At 42.3% G+C, this 26,637-nt stretch overlaps 1 protein-coding gene and 1 long non-coding RNA gene across 5 annotated transcripts in view; both read left to right on the top strand.

The window, feature by feature from the left end:
- The window catches only part of LOC109914264 (contactin-4-like), a 1,378,312-nt gene that overhangs the window by 154,530 nt on the left and 1,197,145 nt on the right, over positions 1-26,637 (top strand). The gene's annotated exons all lie outside the window — the stretch shown is intronic.
- Positions 9,307-26,637, top strand: part of LOC125485155 — a 54,852-nt gene continuing 37,521 nt past the window's right edge. Inside the window, exon 1 of the long non-coding RNA XR_007263918.1 lies at positions 9,307-9,354. This is a non-coding gene — a long non-coding RNA (uncharacterized LOC125485155). The remainder of the gene's footprint in view (positions 9,355-26,637) is intronic.

Genomic DNA, 26,637 nt, shown 5'->3' with positions numbered 1-26,637 from the left:
GATCTTGAAATTCAAGTGCACTGCATTGAACACACGAGCAAGCGAGCAAAAACAAAATTTCACAGACCGCTGAGTCAACTGCTAATTCCATAACCGACCTATAAACACAATGAATTATGTGCCAGACCAGCTGTTAAATGCATCATTTTGACTTTGCAGTCAAGGCTAATCAGGATGCAAAGGACCCTGAGTGCTGAATGGAGGGGGAAACCATCCCAGACTCAGAGGTCAGTGACAAAGTTATGTTACTTGCTGCTGACCTTGAAAAAAGACGGACTGGCATTTATGTAGAGCTTTTGATGACCATCCTACATGATGAAGTGCTTTGTAGCCAATCAAGCACCTTTTGAAGTGTCGTGGCTGTTGGATTGTACAATACCCACAAAGATTTGCTGGTCTCTAGAGCATTAATTTCCTCTATTCGGATGTGACTCTGAATCTGGCGCCATCAATAGGGGTTCGGTAACGTCAGACAAAAGTGTGGTCATCAGGCAGATTGAATTGACAATCGAGATGAAGAAGTCTCAGACAACAAAGCAGGAAATATCATCCACATTTTAATCATTTCAAAGGAGGGAGTACGAATGATGAAACATACGTAAAGGATTAATGTAAAAGCTAAGATATCCAACAAAATAAAAATATTTTAAAGAAAGGGAGTTTTTAAAATGTTGCTCTGAGTGAATGTAATCCATTCTGAAATGATTAACTTTTCAAAGCAGTATTGGATGTTCAGCAATAACATAGTCAGAAGTCATGTGACACCAGGTTATAGTCCAATAGGTTTATTTGAAATCACGAGCTTTCAAGAGTTTAAGAGTGAATGCTTTTTACAGCAAGAATAGTGCATAAAGTATTAAATCTCACATTAGTTCACTGTTTTACCCATGCCCGCGAATACTGCAATATGGACCTGTGGCAGTGCAGTGTATCACTCTCAGCAACTTCTTGATTTTTTAAAATTTGATTGTGCCTCTTTGACAAAGGCCAGCATTTACTGCCCAAAACCATCACGTGTTTAATTGCATGTGTGTGAATATCAAGATTTCCGGTCAGTTTTACAGCATACCGTGAGCGCTAACCACTTTGCTATTTTGCAATGGCTGATTTAAGGCAATTTATCTCTATTTAGCAACGAAACATGACAAATATACGAGAAGTCTGGGCATTTTCAGCAAACAATCTGCACTTGGAAGTGTGTACATAAAAAAAAGTTATGTCTTATGGTGTCAGGTGCCAATGCTGATTGCTAGGATCACTATCAATTAGCCAGGCCACGATGAAACCAGGACAACCATTTAGCAGAGTTTCAGAGACCTTGCAGCAGTCTCCTAGTCTCAAGTGCATGGTTCTCAATTTGCCATAAGCCCTTGTGTTAGGTAAGTTATGAAGGAAGCACCCCAAAACATTAGGACCTCATGTTTGGAAAGGATGAGCTATTTGTAACACTTCAGCAAGATTATTTCAATTTGTAATATGTAGAGGAATATGGTCAGCCAAACGACAGGCATAACCACTCTCCTAGATACCTTTCTGGAATCTTGCATGTGATCTTTTATTCGGGTAATGCTTCATGTTTATCCCGGGAAAAAAGACATGAGTAGTAAGACCCAGCGTGATGAGATGGCAGAGTGACGTTTCAGGGTAATTTACCGAACTGATCACTGGACAGGTGACAAATTCCATGATGAGCAGGAAATCCGTTGTGTTTGGCACTCAGGTAGTCAGAGGGAAGGAATTACATTTGTCATATTGTGGTCAAGTGACCACAGACCCAAAAGTGGACATTCTAAATTGACCCACAGCCAGAGAAATCAGGCCTGACAGAATATTGGCTAAACTAAACAGCACCCAGCAGCTATGCATCACAGAAGAGTGGAAACCAAGTCCAAAGAGTTTACAAGGCTAGAAGGGCAACCAGGTACAACTGGCCCAAGGATTGATTATCGGAGAAGTGCCAGTCAGGTGTCCTGGCATCTTGATGGCCTGAGTATTTGCACTTTACACCTCCCAGCATGGCAACAGTGAAGGGTGTTGGTGTGACTCCATTGGATGATTTGAACCCAGCTCATGACCCCATTGGCCAAAGATGGTAGAACAGTCTGGAAGGTCTGGGGTGAAGGTGAATAAGAACACACACCTTGACCCCACCCCCTCGGTGAAGGCTCAGTGAAGACTCGGCAAAGATTCAACCTGGCCCAGGAATGGAGCTCCGAACACCTCGGGGGTGTGGTGGGGGGGATGTGTTTGGGAGGAGGGTGAAAAGAGAGAGACAGAGAGAGAGAGAATCTGCTCCAATTCCCGTCAGATGAAACTTCATTGAAGAGAGTGAGCTCTGCACTGGAGAGGAAGGAATTTCCAATGGCCCAGCTGAAACATGTGGATCATTGAGTACGATCCTTTCTCAGATGGCTCGAGTGAGATGGAGAGTAAATATTATGGGAATTTGGGAAAGGCTTGTATGGTGTTTTTAATCAGGAGTGTTTTGTACTTAAAATCTGAGCTGAACTGCAAAATGAGTTCTGTGACACTTTGTCCACCTCACTAACGAGCGCTGTCAAAGCATTTTTAATACATCAACTGGGGTCAAACTGTCCAAAGCGGTGTTAAATATATACACGTATTGTTGGATTAATATAAAGGATTTAGAATAATAAAAGGAACAGTTAGCATTTCGATTGTAAAGCAGGGAAGGGCTTCTGAACCAGGGCTCAGGGCTCATCCACACCCGGCACTTGTCTTGTCTTTTTTGTTTCTTTTCTCTTGCTGTCCAAGCTCAGGACAAGAGGTACACCAGTACACACCTTGAGTAGGCCCAGCACAGAATTCATTGTGGCGCGTGGGCCCAGAGCGGACCCTATAGTGGCAGCAAATGAGCCCTTACTTACTTTATGGTGCGACTACAGGACCCAGGATCAGAATCGGCAGCTGCTGCATCAGTGGAGGTGACATCAGCGAGGTAGGCCCAGAGGCAAAAGATGGAGCCTGAGGATCGGCAACTTCGTCGGTCGTTGGGTCCAGCACTGGCAGTGGCGAAGCGATGTGGAAGGGCATCACAGCGACGGTGACGAGTTGGGCCCAGCGATGAGAGATGCGACTCTGACATTGGTGGGTCTGGCATAGGTGGTGGCGACGCGGTGGTGGAGGAGAATTGGCCCAGCAGCCAAAGACGACATCTGTAGAGTGACGATGTCAACGTTGGTTGGGTCCAGCGTAGACAGCAGTGAAGTGGTGGCGTCATTAATGATGTGGTTCAAGACTGGCGGACTCTCTTTAAGCTGGATCTATTTCTTTTATTCTAAAACTATTGAAAATGGTGGCAGATTATGGTGATAGTGGAAATGCTTTTCATTGTACTTTACTGTTTTTCTCACTGTAAAATAGATGTGACAATAAAAATCATTCATCACTTTGAGAATAGATTCATGCTACGATTTGGAGAAAAAGCATTGTCTCTTGTGGCCGAAAAAGCCACACAAGTTGAGTTAAAATTTATGGAAAGGGTTAATTTCTGTCTTGTTTCCTTGGTGCCTCTGTTGCTTGTTGCAGCAGGTTCATGTTCTTCCTTACTATCTTCCTTTGCTTAATTTCATCTCTTTAATAAGCAGACACAAGCCTCTTCCAATGACAGTGTCATATGGTATGCTGTTGTAATTTTGCCAACTCTCTCTGGCTGAGACTAATGTGCACAATCATAATGATGCAGACATTTTTGATGCTCTGTTTTGTCAAATGATTTGCTGTTTTTCGTGTGTATTATTTCCTGGGATATTAATATTGAATGTAATGATTTATTGGTGGGTCATTTGCCACTTAATAGTCAAAAAATCTTGCAGCTTTCTGAATAACAAGAAAGCATGCAACTTGATAGAAGTTTATGAAATTATGAGATGCATAGATAGGCTTGACAGTCAGAACCTTTTTCCCAGAGTTGAAATCCCTAATACTACAGGGCATGCATTTATGGTGAGAGGGGCAAAGTTCAACGGAGGTGAGAGGGGCAAGCTTTCTCCACAGAGAGTGGTAGGAGTCTGGAACGTGCTGCCAAGGGTGATGGCAGAGGCAGATATGATAGGGGTGTTTAAGGGACTTTTAGATAAGCATATGACCAAGCAAGAAATGAAGGGATATGGACTACAGGCAGGCAAGCAGAAAGTATTAGTTTAATTTGGCATCATGTTTGACACACCATCATGGGCCAAAGAACCTGTTTCTTTGCTGTACAGTTGTCTGTTCCATGGAAAATGGCAACCTAAGTGCAACAGGAAATTTATTTGAGAAATGCATTGAAACTGGAAAACAGATGATGCAGGTGGTTGTTACATTTGATACATGCTAACCCATGGTGTAAAAGATCACATCACTTCAACGATGCAGTTCTGAGAGGAAACTGGTTGATCCAGTGTCTCTTATTGATGAGATGGAAATGTGGTGTATTCTTTCCAAAATGTTGGTATGAATGTATGTCTGCATTTCTGGCTGTAAAAACAGAAACAAGTCTTAGAATGTATTTGTATTAGACCATAAGGTATAGGAGCAGGTGTAGGCCATTCACCCCATGAAGTTTGCTCCACCTTCAGTGAGATCACTGCTGATTTTGATAATCCTCAAATCCACTGTCCCACCTTTTCCCGTATCACTCTTGATTCCTTGACTGATCAAGAATTTGTTTGTTTCAACCTTCAGTATACTTAATGTGATGGAGAATTCTGCAGATACACTACAATCTGAGAGAAGAAATTCCTCTTCATCTCTGGGTGACCCCTTTCTCTGAGATTATACCCTGATAAGTCCCCAATGAATCTTCTATGGTTCAATCAGGTTGCATCTCATTTTTCTGAACCTCAATGAGTGCAGGCCCAACCTACTGAACCTCACCTCATGAGACAGTTCATTCTTCCCTGGGATCAACATAATGAACCTTGTTTAGATTGCCTCCAATGCCAGTCTATCTTAGCTGAGATAGGGGGACCAAAACTGTCTGTCAAAACTTTGTCAAGGCATAGCATTCTAACTGATTTTCATCCAAAGATAGATTCATAGAGTCATGCAAAGCAGAAAAGGCCCTTCGGCCCATCAGGTCTGCACCGACATAACTACCACTAAAAGTGTGCTCACCCCAATTTCCTGCACTTGTTCCATATCCTTAAATGTTATGATATTTGAAGTTCTCATCCAAAAATTTAAGAGTTTGAGTTTTCCAGCCTCCAGTACCTTCCCAGACAGTGCCTTCCAGATTCCCATCACCCTCCGAGTGAAAAAGGGATTTCCCAAATCTCCCGAATCTCCTGCCCCTTGCCGTAAAACTATACCCTCCCATGATTGACCCTTCAACCAAGGGGCACAGCTGCTCTGTATCCACTCTGTCCCTACCCCTGGCAATCTTATACGCCTCAATCATGTTCCCTCCCACTCCCACCCTCTTCCCCCAACCGCCTCAGTCTTCTTTGCTCTAAAGAAAATAATCCAAGCCGATCTGGTCTCTCTTATGGTTTAATTTCTCCATCCCAGGCAGCATCCTGGTAAGCCTAAACAAAAATCAAAAGAACTACAGATGCTGTCGGAAACAAAAACAGAAGTTGCTGGAAAAGCTCAGCAGACCTGGCAGCATATGTGAAGAGAAATCAAAGTTAACGTTTTGGGTTGAGTTACCCTTCTTCAGAACAAACCTGAAATGTTAACTCTGATTTCTCTCCACAGATGCTGCCAGACCTGCCGAGCTTTTCCAGCAATTTGTTTTTGATCCTGGTGAAACTCCTCTGTACTCTTTCTAGTGCTGTCATATTCTTACTGCAGTGAGATGACCAGATCTGCACACAGTACTCCAGCTGTGGTCTAACCAATGCTCTGTACAACTCCAACATGACCTCCCTGCTCTATACTCTATGCCATGACTGACGAAAGCAAGTGTCCCATATGCCACCTTAACTATCCTATTCACTTGTTCTGCCATCTTCAGGGATCTGCGAATAATCACCCCATGATCCCTCTGTTCCTTTAACCTACGCACTGTCCTGCCATTCATTAAATACTCCATCATCTTTTTGTTTCTTCCAAAATGCATCACCTCGCACTTATCGGGGTTCAATACCATCTGCCACTGGTCTGACCTTCTGACCAAGCCATATATATTTTCCTGTAATGTACAAATATCTTTGCTATTAACCGCTCTCCCAATTTTGATGTCATCTGCAAATTTGCTTAACGTTCCCATCCCATTTTCATCTGCATCATTTATGTATACAACAAACAACAAGGGTCCCAGTACTGATCCTTGTGGTACGCTGCTAGACTCTAGCCTCCAGTCACTCTCACAGCCTTCTCCTACTACTCTTTGTGTCCTATTACGAAGCCAGCTTCTGATCCATCTCGACAAGTTTCCCTTAATTCTTTGTGCTTTAACCTTCTCAATCAGTCTCCCACGTGGGACCTTGTCAAAAGCGGTGCTAAAATCCAGATAAGCCAACTGAACTTCCCTCATCCACACACTTGATCACATTTACAAAAAAATTCCAACAAATTTGTTCAGTATGACCTCCCTCCGACAAAACCATGCTGACGATGCATAATTAACTCATGCCGTTCCAAGCGGGTATTAATTTGCTCCTTCAGAATTTTCTCCACTAATTTCCCTACCACTGATATGAATCTCACCAATCTGTAATTTCCTGGTTCATCTCTACCACACTTGTTGAAAAGTGGAGCCACATTTGCCATCCTCCACCCTACATCATGAACAGTGATGACACTTGCAGCTTCTGTTCACCTTCATTCAACTCATTATCTTTGAACTGTCAAGGAGAATTTAATAACAAGCTTACCGTTGTTTATTTGAATAAATTATCACTCGGTCCTCTGACCACATCAACTCTAGTTGTGAAAATGAATGCAACCTGTGATTCGAGTAAACAGTCAGTAAAGTTGCACTTTCCCTGGTAATTGCTGCAGTATCATAATGTACAATACACCAGTTAATAGTCAGGAGTATTTTTAGGAACTTAGACTTTGTTCGAAATTTGTCCATCAATACCCGTGAAATTACGCCACCTTTACGCACAACTCATGTGAGTGCTAGCTCCAGATTCTCAGAGCAACTTAAAACACTAAAACTGTGAAATTCACAGAGCTGCTGATGCTGGTCCTATGGTAGCATTGAAGACCTAAAATGATATAGACCACTCTGTCAGACGCGTCTCATGCAGACTGCATGACACTAACTGCTGGAAGGGTGTTCGTGTGGGTGAGCCATGTGTGCAGTTGTTGTCAGGAATGATCAGATTGTGAACGAGTCATTCGGGCTGATTTGATTCCTCTCTTTCAAAATTGGGATCATTTGTGTCCAATGAAATAGCTCGCCAGCTGCGAAAAGCTCAATGTACAACTCCCCTCATCATTAGTGTCATTCAAAGGGCAAATCTTCATCTTGGAGGTACTTTCAATTTATCCTGCTGTGGAGAGATTTATGGAAATTCGGTGCCTTGTTTTCAGCAGGCCATATTTGAGCCACTGCATTCAAACAGGAAAGAAAGAAGATTTGGTCACCCAGGTCTGTTAGAGATAAGGGAACTGTGATGGCAGTGCTTGTGACCTGCAACATGACTGAGCAATGGTGCAGATGCTATAGTAGGAGAACTCTCTGAAGTGGGAGGAGGTAGAAGGTTCTCAACAGAAAGTATTACTCATCACCTGTTTTGAAAAAATACTTCTCATACACGCACTTTTATAGAAACAATGACTCAGGCTTCATAAGGGGGTAGAATCATAGAATCCCTACAGTGCAGAAAGAGGCCATTTGGTCCATCTGGTCTGCACTGACTTTCCGAATAACATCCTACCCAGACCCAACCCCCTTCCTGAATGCTTTAACACCTCATTTCCCATGGCTAACCCACCCACCCTGCACTTGGCTGGTCACTACAGGGCAATTTAGCATGACCAAGCCACCGAACCTATACATCTTTAGACCGTGGGAGGAAACCAGAGCACCTGGTGGAAACCCACGCAGACAGTCACCCAAGGCTGGAATTGAACCCAGATCCCTAGAACTGTGAGGTGTCGCTGAGTCTCTGTATCATTGAACTTTACACCATCCTTCAATAGGGTCTGTAACCTCACATAAAGATGGCACTGTCACTGCTCGCAAATGACACAATTGCAATAATTCCAAACGGCAGTGGTTGATGTGACCATCAATTTTTGCATTCGGAGGTGATGGAGAACATGTGTGCAAAGAGAGGCAATTGGTTTTTTTTCCAGCAAAGACTGAGGGGGCATGTAACATCTGTACAATATTGGGATTTCAGATAATGCAAGGAGCTACTGACGATATCAATGTGCAAGAATCTTTGCAAGCATCTCCATGCCACCAGGGAGAAGTGCTGGAAAGACCACGGTTCACATTCTGTTATGACTAGTTGGTATGCAACTATGGACTGACCAACACTCAGTCAATGCTCGATATCTTTACAACAGCTATGATGCCTTCATCCTGAAGAAGTTTCTCATTCTTACTGCCTTTGAGCCTCCAGACAGAATCAGAGGGTGACTGTTCAGACACAAAGAGTACCCACTTGGCATCTGGCTCATGACCATCCCCTTACCCTCAGAAACTACCTGAATGGGCGAGGCCTGAAGCCAATTGCAACATCATGGAGTAAACCATCCAGTGCTCTGTCAACAAGTTCATTGTGGCCTGCTGTGTCTTCAAAAAATTTTTCATCCTGTCAATGCAGGCATTAACACCAGACATCCGGAGGCCTGGTCCACATCAGAAGTGGCAGGAAAGATACTTCCAGAACCTTTGCAGTCCAGAAAGGCTGTGTGACTGGGGACACTTAGTGTCAAGTACATTGCTGTGGGTTCAGTCACACAGGCCAATCTGGGTGAGGATGGCCAATTTCATTCCCTAAATAACATTAGTTAATTCCATAGGACTTTATGACAACTGACAGTGGATACGTGATCACTGTGAGGCAAGCTTTGTATTTTTTTTAAATTGAAACCAAATTTCAACATCAACCATGGTGGGATTTGAATCTGCTTTCCCAAAATACAAGCTGTGGCTTCTAGATTAGCAATCAAGTGGCATTATGTCTCAGACAACGCCTCTCCACTTCTCTGCATTCCAGGGCCATGCAATTCGTCATCTTAGCATTCAGCTGTAACATCTCATCATCACGCCCTTTTGCTCAAGACTCAACATAATAAACATTAACGATTCACCCTTGTGCAGTCCCTTCCTGCCTTTCTGCTCCAATGTAGTGTCATCCCAGTAACTGCAACGAGACCAGTGGATAGCTGCTGTCTTTTACTGGGGAAGACCGGGGGTGAATTTGCAAGATGATCCAAACTGCTGTGAGTGTTGATGGTTTTGGTTACATGCCCTAACTAGCAGCACTCTGAAGTGGCTGGTTTAAAGGCAGCAGCAAGAACATAGGTGAGAAGGGGCTGTGGTGAGAGCATAAATGCTGTCATCCTAATAATCTGTTAGTGAACAAAGTGCCAAACAGGCAAGGGATATTGCAAGCCCCTTTGAAAATCAAGTGCAGAACAAGGATTACAGTAGTCTGTGCTTGCACTAGGAAGGTATGCATATTCTAATCCCAGTCTGAGCTTCCATTGCAACACTGAGACATCAGGTGTCTTCCACTTGTGTTGCAATGGAAGTGGAACAATTGTATACTAAGAAGCTGACCACCAATTCGATGCTGGGTAGGATGGCTCCAGGTTCTAAACAGTGCCTTGACCACAGCGGGGTTAAAACCCTCATTGGTCTTTGACAATGACTGGAAAGTCTGTTATTTTGTACATCCTCATCAGTATCCTCCTGTATGCTGCCCTATCAGGTTCCTAATTACAACCTACTCCTGCTCCCTCTCCACACTCTCACCAAAGGGAACTTGTGTGTGTATCCATGCCTCTGGTGAACTGGAATACAAGCTATTTTTTTTCCCTCCACCGGGCTGAAACTCACTCATGCCCTGTGTTCACCATACACAAGCCTCACATGTTCGCATAGTGCCTGCATGAATTAAATCAAGTGATGATTATTCTTCATCAGTAGTGTGATGTTATTCGCAGTGTTCTTCCTGAGAATGACCTGGGGCAGCACTTGGGTATCTGAAAGAAGAAAACCAGAAGGGCCGAGCGAAGTGTTGTAGGATGGGGAGCAAGATGTCCATGCTTATAATTTCTGCAGTTTGCCTGTTATTGCTGATAGCAGGATTTAGGAAGATTTTAGAAGGGGCATCAGCCTTCCAATGATTGGAGTGCTCTGGCAACTAAGTGCAGCATGATAATGCAGAGGCGTGCTTTAAGTGGATCAAGAATGTGCCATGACGGTGCGGCGAGACTATCATGTCAGAAGACATGGGGTATAAATGGCTGCTGCCCTGGGAAAGTTCCCAGAGGTGACTTTGCTGGTGTCAGTAATGGAGGTTAGACGAGTAAGAGTGCATTGGACTCGCCAGTTACCATGACTTTCATGTCATGTGCTTTTACCACCTAGTTTCTATCCACTGGATGGCAGAAGAGAAGAGTGCATATCACTAAGGCATGATTAAATAACAATGAGGATGAAATGAGCAATAGTCTCAATTGAAAGGACTTGGGCTACTCACTAGCGAGAATCTCATTCGAATGTCTGGAACTTAATTGGAAAATGTAATTTGTTTCTCCCAATGTGGAGAAACATCTTGTTTGACTTTTCATAATATTCCCCCAAAGTTCTTGACAATTGTACATGTTGTTCAGGGCCTTGGAAGATTCCAGCCTTTGTTTCCAATTTGAAGGCAATTATAGCAGATTGCTTTACAAAGGAAATGCTGATTTTTAAAGGTGGAAGCTAGCTGGATTAGGTGCGAGCCTTAGATGCTGGTAGACACTTGTTGAATAAAATTTAACCAGCCTGCAGCTCAGATCCTATTCTGTTGAATGCTACAAACATGAAACGAGGTGGGCAGCATCAAGTTTGCAAGCTGCTTCCCCTCAGTGCTATTAAGCATTTACAAATTATGAACTGTGATCCCTGCAGAGATTTCATGTTGGTTTGTGTCATGATTGCATCTTTACTGTTCAGTTGACTTCAACAATAATGCTGCAGAAAGACAATGACTGCAGACAAAATATTTCCTAGTTTGTATCAAGAAAAAATGGGAAAAATAGTGATTAATGCTGTTGATGTTGCAAATCTTTTAGAGTTATTGAACTCCCTCATTGGTCAAGATTCAGAAGGACATCTTTTTCTTTATAATGTTAACTTTGCTATCACCGAAAGTGGATGCATCTTGGCTAAATTCAGAAAGGTGCCTGATTTTCAGTCAAAATATTCCAATCAATAGAAATGTTTTTACTTGAAACTACTTAAACATCGCCCTTCAGGAGCACATGATTTAAAACAATGCAGGAAGTCTTTTTCCAGCTCACAGATCTTGATGATAAGCATGAGTGAAATGATTTTGTGGACACTTGTGAGACAAGTTTAGGATTCCTCAGCTTGAGTTGCTCTTTAGGATGGTGCAACTTGTCACTGCTCACACTCCAGTTAATAATCTGTTCGTCACAATTAACTCAAAGTTAGCTAAACAAAGTTTTGGTTGTTTGAGCTTGTAGGTATCAGATGTCTTCTAATTGGGACATTATGTTTGTACAACTTAATTTGGGATTTACCAAGTGACAATATCCCATTCTTATTCTAGAAACAAATTACTTAATTTGAGACTGAAAAATAGTCTTTCCACCATAGGGCCTTGTGGTGCAGTCATTAGTGCCCGTAACTCTGAGCCACGTGGGTTGGGTTCACGGTCCATCTGCTCTAGAGGTGTATAATAGTAACTCTGAACAGGAATTATCAGGAAACTAGGAATTCCCTAGCTTCGCAGCTCACGTGTGCCTGGGAGATTACAGAAGCAGGACTGCTCAGTGGAAATTACTGAGCTCTTATATTCATGAAAGAAGGATATGAAACACAACATATCTGATTTAAATCTGTATAAAACACCTTCTGTGTATTACCCAAGCTGAATCCATTCTGTAATTTAATTACTGTGCTTGAATGGTGTTTGACTGATGAAGTTGCTGACCACTGAAAGTGGTAGTCTAGTTCCTAGTCACCACTTAAATCAATGTTACCATGACTTAGTACATTTAATTGCGTAATGAAAAGATTATTTCTCATTTGTAGTGTTCATTATGGTGATGAGTGGTGCTTGCAACTTCATTTTTTTTTGCACCCATTGACAGCACTCGGTAATCTTGGGTTATATATTGGTGCACAATTCAGTTAAAATGGGAGGTTATTTCTCAATGGTTTCAAAAACACTTTCATTCTGCAGTAAAGAAAGGGGACTCTTAAATTTACAGGAAGGACATTTTCATGATTTGTGCAGTATTATCTGTCAAATTTGAAGAATGATTCACATCGTCTCAGTGTAGAAATTAGGCAAACTCAATTTATTTGAAATTCTTAACATTTGCTTGGGACAAACAATCTTTATTTCTTTTCCCAGGGTAGGAATCAAAGCTGAGCCTCTATAAACAAAGTGTGCGGGTCAGTTGCTGCAAACTAGTCTGCATTGGAAGTAATAAAGTCTGATCAGGAGACCTTTTGTGCAAGAACTGTTTACACTGGTAGCTTCACTGTTACAAAATATATTGCTGCAATTTTTCAAGTTGGAAAGATTTGACCTTTATTCTTTCCATTAAACCAGGAAGAAGCTTTAGGGGCCAAAGCAGTTTTAAAATGATTGTAAATATTGAAAACAGAGAATCTGTTCTTTCAGTTTTGTGACAAATTTTAATGACACTGAAGAGATCCGAACCTTTGCTGTTAAAAGATTCTACTGATGACCTTTATTCCTTAGTGAGCAAAATGTTCTGGCTGAAGATTTGTTTTTAAGCATATTTCTTCCCTTGAGGAACTCTTGTTTATATTCCCCCTTAGATCTACTGTTTCCCTGAGTCCCACAGAACTGATCCTCATAATTATAAATTTTCTTCCATACAAAGCTTTCATCTGGAGTATTTTAATTTCCCAAGAGTTGTTTTGTTCATTTAGCTACCATAATTCTTACAAATATTACACAGTACTATTTCACACATAAACCTACAAGCTCCCTGTTGGATTACTGATAACCTTTAAATTGCAGCTGCATATTTCAGGGGAGTTTCTCTTTATTTGGATGATGTGTAATACATTGCTCCCACAATTTTTGACATTTTGCTCTGATGTTACCTCCTTAAAGAACCATTCAGTGTCTCTTCAATTCTAAGTATCCATACTTTCATGCTCATTTTCTGTAGTTCTTTTCTCTCTTGCAAATTTACCTCATTTCAAACAAAGCCCAATGACATTGTTTTTCCATACTCTTGTTCCTGAAGGAATAATCTTGCAGTCCCAATACGATATGACGAAATGTGATATTTAATAGTCCCTTTGAAAGATAGTGCTTTTTTAATGTCGCATCCATTGAAATACCTTGAAATTTTACAACTATGTGAAAGCTGAACACTTATTTGTGAATTTTATATGGTTTCAAGTGTTAAAGCTCTTCACCAGTCTTTTTGAAAAATTTGATCTTTAAACTAAAACCTGAGCCCTTCTAAACTTAGCTGGAAAATACAATGTGAGAAAGCATCTTTTATTGTATCCTATTTTGCAATCATAGTCAAAGTCTATTTTTGATAGGATCACAAAAAATAGGGGGAATAAGACCAGCATTCGCTTTTACTAAATATAATTGAAGTAATTTTCTCGTGCCTGGCAGGCAAGCATCTGATTTAGAATATCCAACACTAACTTCAGAGATAAAATAGCTTGGAATAGCCTGGAAAGTTTTGGTATAATTACAGTATCCGTATGACATTCAACTGGTTGACCTGAGGAAAGTGTAATTTATGCCAGCTTTATCCTGAATCACTCCAAGATACATGTCCTGAAAAGCCTTTGATATTCATGTACATAACAGTACCTACATACAAGGGAGCAGTTTGTACAAGTTTTTTGTGCGTATGTGCATAACAGAAGAGACTTGACTGAAGGCAATCCTCTTGAAGAGTACCACTTACCTACCATGGTTTTTCTGGTAATATCCTGGGTTTTACCGATCAGAAATGCATCCATTGGTAAAGCTGGGGAGAAATCCACTTTGCATAGTGGCATCGTCACAGGCCAAGACACGTCTGGTGGCTAAGAAAGTAAAATGTCCAGGTGTTTTATCGGATATGGTGCAAGGTGAGTGATTGTGGTATGGTACCAATTGGTTGAGTCCATAGACTCCAAGGGAGGTGAGAACAGTAAGGTACAAGATGGGTGCGGAGGCTAGCATGCCAGCTAAATGGCTGAGTGCTTGGATTAGGTCAGGTGGTTAGGTCCAGGAGCAGATCAGATTGAGTCAGGGGAGGATGTTGTGTTAGAGAGCTGTTACGGGTCTTGTAGTGTTGATATGGGGGAGGGGCGTTGGGGGGGGAGAGTGGGATTGGTGGCCAGTGGGCTCAGGGAGGTGGCCTGACCTGACAATGTCAGGTTTGGTTCGGGAGGGGAGAGTGTTCAGTATGGGGTGTCAGGAGTTGGAAATGTTATTGTGAGAGGTCAAGTGGTGAGTCCAGTATTCAGTTTAACAGTTACCCAAGGATTAGAGCAGGTGTTTAATCTTCTCCCTTTCCAGTATAACCACCATGGTTTAAATGTGCCAAAATCTTCAATTCTCCAACTTTAAGCCACTTAGAGTCAAGGAGTCATACAGCACAGAAACAGACCCTTCAGTCCAACCAGTCCATATCGAACATAATCCCAAACTAAACTAGTCCCACCTGTCTGCTCCTGGCTCATATCCCCCCAAACCTTTTCCTATTCATGTATCCATCCAAATGTCTTGTAAACATTATAATTGTACCTGCGTCCACCATTTTCTCAGCACTGGAAATTGAGATTTCCCTATTGTCTCTTCTGTAGAAACAACAATCTGGAAAATCATTGGAAAATCTGAGCCATTGTGATAGTGCCCAAAAGTTTAGGTACCTTAAATTATCTGATATATTGGTATAGCTGTGATACATGGAGTTTGAAAAGTCTCTTCTTCAGATTGTTTTTGAAAAAGCTGTGTTGAAACTGATGCGAGACTCAACCAAATTGCTGTCAGTTAATATTTTTCAAGCCTGACAGCACTTGTGACACATTACACATTCAGAAGGATTTATTCTTTACAATAGACAAGGAAGAGGAGACAGAGAAGAGTTTGAGAATAAAGCGCTATCGTACAAGGTAGTAACTGAATGACATAACAGGCACAGAACACAATGGATAGGAAATTCCTCAGCTGCTCTGCTGGTGTTATTCTGTGGGCGTGTATTGGAAAACTTGTTTCTGCACCTAAAAAGAATTTCCATTGCACTTCTGGTTAAGTATTGGAAGAAGAGCATCAGTAACCCTGTGGAGTTTCACAGTAAATATTACTGAAATAAAAATTGCATTGTTTAGGGTTGCTAAACTTAGAAGATAATTCAGACTGTAACAAGATTACCAGAAGGTTTTGACACTTGTTGTGAATGCTGGCCAATGTTCCAACATGAGAGTGGATGACTGAATAATTAGGTGGAATCTTATAGTGACGTGGCGTGTAGCGAAATGTAGGGCAAAATGGGATGAGAAATTCAGGGACGTTAATCTCAAGAACATCTTGCTCCATCTTTAATGATTTTTACAAGCAGCATTGCAAGTTTCTTGCCAGGCAGCTCAGAATTGTCAGTTAATGAGGACTATTGCTTGTTTATTGCCTTGTTGATGGCCCAACGTGCCTCCCTTACAATTCAGCTTCCTATCTTACTAAAAATCACCAAAAAAGCTAGACTTTAAGAAAAACTTAACGTGTTAACCATGGCAAATTCAGCTCACCCCAAATGACCACCATGTTGGACACTGGGCAACAATATTGTTTTCAGGAGTTCTCCCATAGGAAGTGAACCACAAGCACCCCACATTGGCACCTGACAATGATAACTTCAATGAACTCTCACTGTGTATTTTTGATCCAATTATAGGACACCTCTGTACTTTAATGCTGTACCTTGGGTTGCACCAACAACTGTAATTGTAATACAGCAACAAGGACACTGTGCACTCGGGGACGTGCACCCAGCTCATGGACTAAACCCGGCTCCATCTCTGGGCTCTTGACTCATTGTCATAATGTTCACTCAGTTTGACCCTACCTTGATGCTGACAGCAACCCTGCCTTGCATTGCATTTACTTTTTTGCTCTTACCCGCCCCGCTCCTCAGCCAGAAATATGATGCTCACATCACTTTTACCTTACCTAGCTGTTTAGCACAGATATACAGGAAGGAAGGTGTCATGGCTGTCAGCAGGCTTCAGTCAAATCAAGATGGAAACCCTTATGTAAGGATGTCCCAATATGGTAAGAGTAGTATCTGATAGCCAGCCCAGGGGCTTTGCAAGTCACTGGGCTACTTGGGGTGGTCCGAGTTAGGATGCTGCTCATATAAGGGGTGAGGAGCTGAATGTTGTGTAGCTCACCCTTGCTCAAGTCTTAGTACCCTTTGAGGAGTTGCTTGCTTCCCTCTGGGGTGAGAAACAAGGCAACTATTAAGGCAGATGAAAGTGGGTGATACAGGTGTTCCTGTTGGTGCAGGTGGGGAGATGCCCTGAGCAGGTGAGTAGGCAGCACAGAGGGCATACAGGGTTTGTGACATTGGGGTTGGAGAGGGTGACAGTGAGTGAGGTAAAATGTTATAGACAATAGTGAGAGTGGTGGAGCATGAGCTATGTTGGAGATGGGAACATTAGCAGAAGACAGGCAAGTGCGAGTGGAGGTATTGGCGAGAATATGGTGGCACTAGTGCTGGCAGACTGGTAAAGGTCATAGACCTTCATTCTGCATTGCTGTGCATTTCTCCAAACAAGTGAGACTGCTTTAACCTGGGCTCCAGTTTGACATGGTCTGGAGTCGAGGCCTTTATTTTGGTCGTGCAGGAAGAGGAAGTCCTATTTGTTTATTCACCCCCATCAAATAGGACCTCGAAGTCCCCATCCACAAAGCAGAGTGCCAATTTCCTCATGTCTGTCATGTTCAGGTTAAATATTAGGAACCGTGCAGGGCAGCTCCTGCTTGCCAGGTGCACTAGACTGCTTTGCTTGGAATAAACTGATACTGGTGCATTCTCGGATATCTGCTGAGTGGCTGGTTGTTTTGTGGACTGTGGAATTGGAATCAGATGTAATGGACACCATAGTAGCACAATAGGTGATTAATGGGGCAAATTTACAAAGAAATGGTGAACACACTTGTTGTTCTTACAGATATCCTTCCAAAAAAAAATCTCTGGCCTAATTCAGACTGAGCCAAAGAAATGCAAGATACAGCCCATTGTTACTGGATGTAGCAACAAAACTGCTGTTTTTAAAATTGCACTTCAAATTCAGAGGCTGATCCAGAAATAAGTCACTGTTCAGTTGGCTTGGTTGCAATTTGTCGGAGATCTTTATTGGACACAAGTATTCAAACTCACATTTAATTGAGTCAAATTTCCTTCTTCACTATTGGGCAAATCATGCCGTTTCTTGACAAATCATTTAAATGGTGCAAGAATAAAAACAGAAATGTCTGGAATAATACAGCTTGTCAGAGAGCAAATATGAAGAGAAAGATCAATGTTAACATTTCAAGTCCATGACCTTTCATCAGAGAAATGACCTGTATTAGCATGGACCTACCTAACCAAATGTGGTTATGATGGAAGAAACATTGTTCCTCCTAGAAAATATTTTCAACCAATTGGTTGTGCAGCCATTCTTTTCTTTTCCCTCTGTTCGCCACTATTAGCTGAAGATGCATGTTGACATTTTGTTTCTTTCAAAATCACCCCTGAAAACCTTTTGATTGTTTTCTTCATTGATCGGTACAATTTGTTACAAGTATTTTGACTGCTTCTTGTCTCATTCAAGATATTTATAGTTCTTGAAAAAGTTATCATCAGTGCGCCATTCCCCAGACTGGCTCATGTCACAGGGTTCTCAATAATCGGCACATATCTGACTGTAATCACTGCAATGTCCGCATCAGAACGTGTCAAAACCCCTCACCTTGGCATAGATTTCAATGACACATGAAATTCCACACTGCAATCACTTTCAGTTGAGAAATATTAAGAGCAATGAACCAATGGGGAAATTGAGTTAAGTGATGCATATGTTTTGAACAATAATAAAGGGATGTGGGCGTTGCTGGCTGGGATAGCACTTATTGCCCATCGCACCTTGCCTTTGAGAAGGTGGTAGTGAGCTACCTCTTTGTACTGCTGTGGTCCATTCAATGCTGTTAGAGAGGGAGTTCCAGGGTTTCGATCCAATGACATTCATGAAATATAATTCCAGGTCAGGATTGTGAGTAGCTTAGAATTGAACTTGCAGGTGCAGGTATTGTATATGTGCTGCCCTTGTCCTTCGAGATGATAATTGTTGTTGGATAGGAGGTGTTGTCTCGGGAGTGAATTCAACTGTTTTGGTGAATTTCTGCAGTACAACTTGCAGGTGGTACAAACTGCTGCTACAGTCCACTGATGCTGGAGAAAGTGGATATTAGTGCCATTTTGGCAGGCTGCCTTGTCTTGCATGTTGTCGAACTTCATGTGTTGTTGCAGTTGCACTTATGCAAACAAGTGAAGAGTACTCTATCACAGTCCTGACTTGTGCCTTGTAGATGGTGGACAGGCACTGGGGAGTCAGGAGGTGTTATTGACTGTAGTATTCCTAGCCTCTGGCTGCTCTTATAGCCATGGTATTTATATGGCTAGTCCAGTTCGTTTTCTGGTCAATGATAACTCTCAGCATGTTGATAATGGGGAATTCATGGATAGTAATACCATTAAATGTCAAGGGGCAGTGATTAGATTCTCCCTTGTAGTCGTTGTCTGGCACTTCTGTGGTACCAATGTTATTGGCCAGTTGTCAGCCCAAGTATGACTATTGTCCAGGTCTTGTAGCATTTGAACATGGACTGCTTCAGTATCTAAGGAGTCTTGACTGGTGCTGGACATTGTATAAGCATCAGCGAACATCCTCCTGACCTTATGATGGGGTGGGGGGGTTGGCGGGAGGGAAAATTAGCTGAGGATGTTTGACCCTGGAGCATGACCCTGAGAAGCTTCTGCAGAGATATCTTGAAGCTGAGATGGCTGGCCTCCAACAACGACAGCCTTCCTTCATGCCAGGTATAACTCTGACCACTGAAAACTTTTCCCCCACTTCCAATTGGGTTTAATTTTGCACGGTTCTCTTGATGCCATACTTGGTCAAAGACACAGTCTCGATGTCAAGGACAGTCACTCTCAACTCAGATTGCCCCAGATCTTCCCATCGAAAGATAATCATTACAGCAGCATAGCCAGCAGTTGTACATCAGGATATTTGCCTACAGTGAATTTGTGTCTGTAAGGTTGAAGCATTGGATGATCCCTCTGAAAACCTAACCTCCCTATTCCTCTTAAGCTGAAAATCCACCCTCCAGCCTGGCCCCTGATAACCCGAGGGCTAAAATCCCACCTGACACACCAAATGACCTGAACACAAAAACATCAGTCCGAACTCACAACATCCCCTATAAACCCCATTCTGTATGTCCTGCCCCATCCCATTTACAAGCACCTGATGTCCACAACCCCTTCCCAACCTGGTGAGATCCCGGATTCCTCATGCCTTGAGCGAACTCTTAATTCCCCCCAGACCTCCTTGACTTGACATCCCCTGATCTGACACACCCCATCCTCTGACCTATGATTGTTGTCCCTCTGATTCCCCAACAGGTCTGACTCTAGCCCTCTCACCCTCACCCCATCTCCACTCAAATGTCTAGGATGTGACAGGCAGCCACACCCAGCCACCGATCCCCTGGACCTAAGCTACCCTACCTCCTTGGACCTAAGAACTTGCTGACCCTACCCTCCCTGGACTCGGCTTTCTCGCCAAATCTTCCCAGACCTGCCTGGTAATCTAACTCCCTGCCTAGGATGACAGTTCCCAATGCCTCCCATGATGAGCTCAGACCTCACTCACTCACCTGCCACCCTTGCCCCTCACCCACCTTCTCACTCAAATAGCACCCTACCCCATCTGACACCTCTACCCATCACCTGCATGGCTTCCCACTGTTCCAGCCAGCTGGCACTCGGCCCCATCCTCCATGTGCACGTGCCTTCTGTTCCCCCATACACCTTCCAGCCTATTCCCTCACACAAACATTCACCTTCTCTCAACAGCAGCTGAGCAACATTTAAACCATTAAATACAGCACCTACTGCAGAAAGAAAGTAGTATAGTTTCAGCACGAATCTCTGTACTACTAGCTGTGATGATTCTGGCATTAGTCTGAACTGCTTTGTCTGGGAGGTCTCCTGACCCAGAAGTAAACCTGGAAGGTTCCACCAAAGGTAACTGGGCAGTTTTCAGTCTGACCTGTGATGAGAAGATTTGGACCAATGTGCATACTTGACACACAACATGATGACCTGTGTTAGAGCCCTATTTCTAACCTGATCTACAGATTCCAGGCATTGAGCCTCAGCTTTTTTGACTCTTGTTGTATTTTTGGTTGTATTTCCGTCTTTGGACCAGAAGATTGTGGTTCAATTCCACCTTCTCCAGAGGTGTGTCATAACATGTCTGATCAGGTTTATTAAAAAAAATCAAAGAAAGCTCATCATCTTACAAACTTGATGAAGTAGTGAGTCAATGTTCTGCCTAGTTCTCACAGTATGGGATTGAGTATTTTAGTTCTGCAGGTTAGATATGGCAAATCTAATAATTTAGCTCTTTTTCATCAGGATTTTTTTTTTCTAGATAGCTGCAAATCACTCTTCCTCTATACCAGCTGACAATATCATGTCAATTTTCATGATGCAATTTGAGTAATGTAATTGCCAACATTTTCCACCAGAAAAATGTGGAAATTACAATGCCTGGCATGTCTTTTAGAGCATTTCCACAGCAGCCAGAAAAGGCCATCCGCTGACAAGACATTGAATTCACTCTAAACCTCTCCATTTACAGGGGCAGAAATCTGTTTGGGGAATTTTCTTACAGCCATTTCTTCGACCAATTACAAATCTAACTGTGTAAACTTAGAAAGGAATGATTTTGCACTTAGATAATGTCTTATGTACTCAACACTCCAAAGCACTTTACAACCAATTAATTAGTTGTAAAATGCAATCACATCTTGATCTGTGTGCATGTACAATAACTGTATGTATCACATCAATAGATCAGTTGATCACTTTGAGTCGTGGAGATATATTGGAGGGCACTCAAAGTAAACCCCCTGCCCTTTGGCACAATGCACTCAGAAAGGGTAGACCCTCAACGATAAAGAAGGAATTTATGCGCTGAGTCAGAGGAAGTGGGTAAGGTCCTTAATGAGGATTTTGCGTTGGTATGGACAAAGGAGAAGGACATGGATGATGGTAAGATCAGGGAGGGGCATGTTGATATTCTGGGCCGCGTCATTATTAAGAAGAAGAAGGTGTTGAGTGTCTTAAAACATATTAAGGTAGGTAAGTCCCCAGACCCTGATGAGATCTATCCCAGGATACTGAAGAAGGCAAGAGAGGAAATCGCTGAGGCCTTTGACGGAGATTGTTATATCCTCTTTATCCACAAGTGAGGTCCCAGAAGAGTAACCAATGTTGTTCCTTTAAGAATGGTGAACCTTCCATCTGTGGTAGGGAAATTACTGGAAAAGATTCTTAGGGACAGATATACTTGCATTTGGAGAAGAATGGACTTAAGGACAGTCAGCATGGTGGGTGGTCTTATCTTACAAACTTGACTGAGATTTTTTGAGGGAGTGTTGAAGATAATTGATGTGTAAGGCAGTAGATGTTGTCTGCATGGATTTTACAAAAGCATTTGACAAGGTCCCTTGTGGTAGGTTGGTCCAGAAGATTAAGTCACATGTCATCCATGAAAAGTTGGAAAATTGGATACCAAATTAGCTCAGCCATAGAATACACAGTAGTTGTGGAGGATTGTTTTTCTGTCTGGAAGTGTGTGACCAGTGGTGGTCTGCTAGGATCAGTGCTTGTACATTTGTTGTTTGTAATATATATAAAATACTCAGCTGAAAATGTAGGTGGCCTGATTAGTAAATTTGCAGACAACATGAATATTGGTGGAGTCATGGATTGTGAGGAAGGATATCAAAACTTACAACAAGATATACATCAGTTAGAAAGTTGGGCAGAGAAATAGCAGACAGAGTTTAACCTGGGTGAGTGTGAGGTGATGCAATTTGAGGGATCATTTGCAAGAGGAAAGTATACTGTAAATGGCATTGATGTCTTGGAGATGTACACAGGGATCTTGGGCTGCAAGTCCACACCTCCCTGAAAGTGACAACACAAGTGGATAAGGTGGTGAAGAACGCATATGGCAAACTTGCCTTCATCGGTCAGGCCATTGAGTGTACAAGTTGCAGCTGCATAAGACTTCAGTGAGGCCACATTTGAAGTATTGTATGCAGTTCTGGTCCCCACACTATAGGAAGGATGTGGAAGCTTCAGAGAGAGTGGAAAAGAGGTTTACCAGAATAATGCCTGGATTGGAGCGTTCAGCTAGAAGGAGAGGTTTGACAAACTTGAATTGTTTTCACTGGCGTGTCAGGCTGAGGGGAGACTTGAGAGAGTACATAAAATCATAAGAGGCATGGATAGGGTGGATGATTGGATTCTCCTTCCCAGGGAGGGAGTGTCAAATGTACAGGACATAGATTTAAGGTGAGAGAGGAAACGTTTAAGGGAGATGAGAGAGAAAAACTTTTACCACAGGTGTCCGGAATGCACTGCCAGGGGAGGTGGTAGAAGCAGATAGAACTGCAAAGTTTAATAGACATTTAAACACACACAGTGAGTGTGTGTGAAAGTGTGAGGTGATTCACTTTGGAAGGAGTAACAGAAATACAGAGTACTGGGCTAATGGTAAGATTCTTGGTAGTGTGGATGAGCAGAGAGATCTCAGTGTCCATGTGCATAGATCACTGAAAGTTGCCACCCAGGTTGATAGCGTTGTTAAGAAGGCGTACGGTGTGTTAGGTTTTATTGGTAGAGGGATTGAGTTTCGGAGCCATGAGGTCATGTTGCAGCTGTACAAAACTCTGGTGCGGCCGCACTTGGAGTATTGCGTACAGTTCTGGTCACCGCACTACAGGAAGGATGTGGAAGCATTGGAAAGGGTGCAGAGGAGATTTACCAGGATGTTGCCTGGTATGGAGGGAAGGTCTTCTGAGGAAAGGCTGAGGGACTTGAGGCTGTTTTCGTGAGAGAGAAGAAGGTTAAGAGGTGACTTGATAGAGACATACAAGATGATCAGAGGATTAGATAGGGTGGACAGTGGGAGCCTTTTTCCTCGGATGGTGATGGCTAGCACGAGGGGACATAGCTTTAAATTGAGGGGTGATAGATATAGGACAGATGTCCGAGGTAGGTCCTTTACTCAGAGAGTAGTAAGGGCGTGGAATGCCCTGCCTGCAAAAGTAGTAGACTCACCAACTTTAAGGGCATTTAAATGGTCATTGGATAAACATATGGATGATAATGGAATAGTTTAGATTAGATGGGCTTCAGATTGGTTTCACAGGTCGGCGCAACATCGAGGGCCGAAGGGCCTGTACTGCGCTGTAATGTTCTACGTTCTATGTTCTATGTTCACATGAATAGGCTGGAAATAGAGGGATACGGAGAGCCGATGGGACTAGTTTAGAATAGCGTCATGACTGACACAGGTACGGGGGTGCTGAAAGGCCTCTTCCTGTGTTGTACTGTACTGTGGCATATTTTACATTCACCTGAGTTGGAAACTGTTTTGAAGACCCATCAAAAGAATACTCTGCCAAATTTCACAGTCCCTCACTGAACGTCAGCTTTGGTTTTTGTGCTGATGACCTGTTTTGGGGCTTGAATTCACAACCTTATGACTCCTAAAGTAGCGAGTATCACCAACTGAGCCAAGGTGGCAATTTATGGATTATTTTTGTACTGTTTTATGTCATGCTAACGTTGTACGCCTCGAATTGAGTAATGAGGCAGAATGATAGCTCTGAAAAGTGTGAGCTGGTTGTGTGCAATTTAACAGCCTTTTGTTGTGCTTGTTATTTTGTCGTTATTAGCTTTGAAAACACAAGGGATTTAATTGCATAATTTTCTGCCTGCTGGTTGTTCCTGAATCTCGTATTATGCTATTTAGTTTCACTTACATTTCTTAAGCTAACCCTATCAAACTGAACATAATGGTTATCTGAGTTGATTTGTTTTGTCCTCAGGAATACAAGTCTAAAGCCTCCGAGGCTACATATGGGAAGGTGCAACACTCTAGACACGCAATGCAAAACTTAAAGACATAAGATCTGTTGGCTAGCCATAGATATGAGAAAATCAAAAGAAGTGTTACACTGACTCCAAGTTGTATTAATGTATTATGTGCACCGAATTATAAAAAGCAGTGGGGTGTAAGGGAAGGCCTGAATACAGATTGCTAATCATAATGGTTAGCACATGTCTAAAGGCTCATATTCATAATGATGAAGCATTAGTTGAGTAATAAGTGTAATTGACTCGCAATTTAGACATTTGGGCAAATAATCCAGAAAACAGTGGCATATACAAAATGTTCTTTTTTAAAGCAACTTCACAAAAAGTGCTAACATTTTTCCCATACGACCCTTTTACCTGGATATCTGAGAATTAGGCCAGAACGGATAATCAGCCTGCTCCATCTCCACTTGTAATTGTTAATCAGTTGATCTCCCGAGCTGTTCAACTTTCGCTGTTAGACAATGGTTTTTCTAAATATCTTTCCATGAAAAGAAATTATGCATTTATACTCTCGATACTGTCTAGTCTCTGGAAAATGATCAGTTTGTCCACTGGCAAACATGTGTTTTCCACGTTTGCTTGATCCCAATTAACTCCTGAAGATTTGCGTATGTCTCTCTGGAAAGAGGTCTATCTCTTGGTCTTAATCAACTCTGACTTCAGTTTAGCTTGAGATTGCTGTTCACCACTTGTGTCTTCCAATCAACCATTTGAAATCACAGCATAATTCTGTGACAATCTCAAATTCAGCTGATAAATAGCCCTCGTCATGATACATGATCATTGTATCTGTTTTCAATAAAGGTCAGTTTTCCCAGAGGTACTGTGACAGTTCAGTCCATTGCTGCTGAGTTACAATGCACATTCCTTCAGCAAAACACAGAAAAACTTGAAAATCTTTCCAATCATTACATTGTCACCAGCCGTCATATGTTTTTTTTTCTGCACATTTTATTCAGCTAATTTTGTTTAACTTCATTTTGGATAATCCAGCAAGTTTTAGGTTAATGTCGACAAGCCTAAAATCCAATAGGAGAGCTGCTTGCTGTCTACATGCCCATCTCTGCTATCATGGCAGTTTACCACTGGTGAGCATGGTATTGAGCAACCTGCCTGCTGAGAGGCAATTTGAGGCCCCTAAGTGCAGAAACTTCATCCTACTGAAGCTGAAACGTACCCGTTAACAAGCTGGTGGTAAGGGAAACCCACATCAAGTATGCAGCTTGGTTGATTGCCTTGTGAAAGTTGATGACAGTCAGGGGTAGCACTCCTTAACAGACCCCCTGAACTCATTGAAGAGCCTGTTCCAAAGTGATATGCACCCCAGATTTCTTTTGTCCCATCACCATTCATACCATACCCTCACACACACCGCCCCAAACACACACATCCAAAAGCACAGAGCCATACATACCCCTACCTTGATGGGGTCCAATAGCTTGGCACTCATGGAGCCTCTGACTCTCACTGGGCTGAATTCCACACAATGCAATTGCCACTGTTCCTGGTGATACTGTACTGCAGGAGTGCCGTCAGCTCATTGAGGTGGCACTTGCTGTTACAGAACAGTGGAAGTTATATCCCCAGCCTATTGTTAGCAAATTGGCCATTAAATGCTTGCAGGACAGATGGTGCTCCCTGCCTCATATTAATTCAACCCATGAGTTCAAATTTCGTCATGGCAGTTGGAAAGATTTAAATTTATTTCATTTAATTTAAACTAATAACTAACTAGTGTCAGACTTGGTGACCATGAAAATAGCGTGTTATTGTAAAAAGAAAGTTCATTAATGTTGTTTAGAAAGGAAATCTGCTTTACTCAATCTGGCCTACATATAACTCTATACCACAAAGTAACTGACTCTTACCTCGCCTCTAAAATGACCTAGCAAGCCATTCAATCGTATCACACTACTCAAAATAGTCAAATATGAACAAAATATGCCAAACCACTTGGGATTCACCTAAGGACAAAGTTATTCCTACCCATTTGATCCTCCTTAACAAGGCTATGTGCACTGGCACACAAGGACATCAATATTTGTAAGTTTCCAACCAGTTCACACACTTTCCTGACTGTGAAATATATCATTGTTTCTTTGTCACTAGGTCAAAAACCTAGAATTCCCTCCCTAACAGTGCTTTGACCAAATGAGCTACAGCAATTGAAGAAGGCAGCTAACTACCACATTCTCAAAGTTTTTGAGATAGAAAATAAATACTGACTCTGCCTGTGAAGCCCAGATTCCAGGAATACAGAAT

Source organism: Rhincodon typus, chromosome 16, assembly GCF_021869965.1.
Source record: "Rhincodon typus isolate 14 chromosome 16, sRhiTyp1.1, whole genome shotgun sequence".
Lineage (NCBI taxonomy): Eukaryota > Metazoa > Chordata > Chondrichthyes > Orectolobiformes > Rhincodontidae > Rhincodon > Rhincodon typus.
Note: the sequence above shows the minus strand (reverse complement) of the source record. Positions and strands in the feature narration are given on the sequence as shown.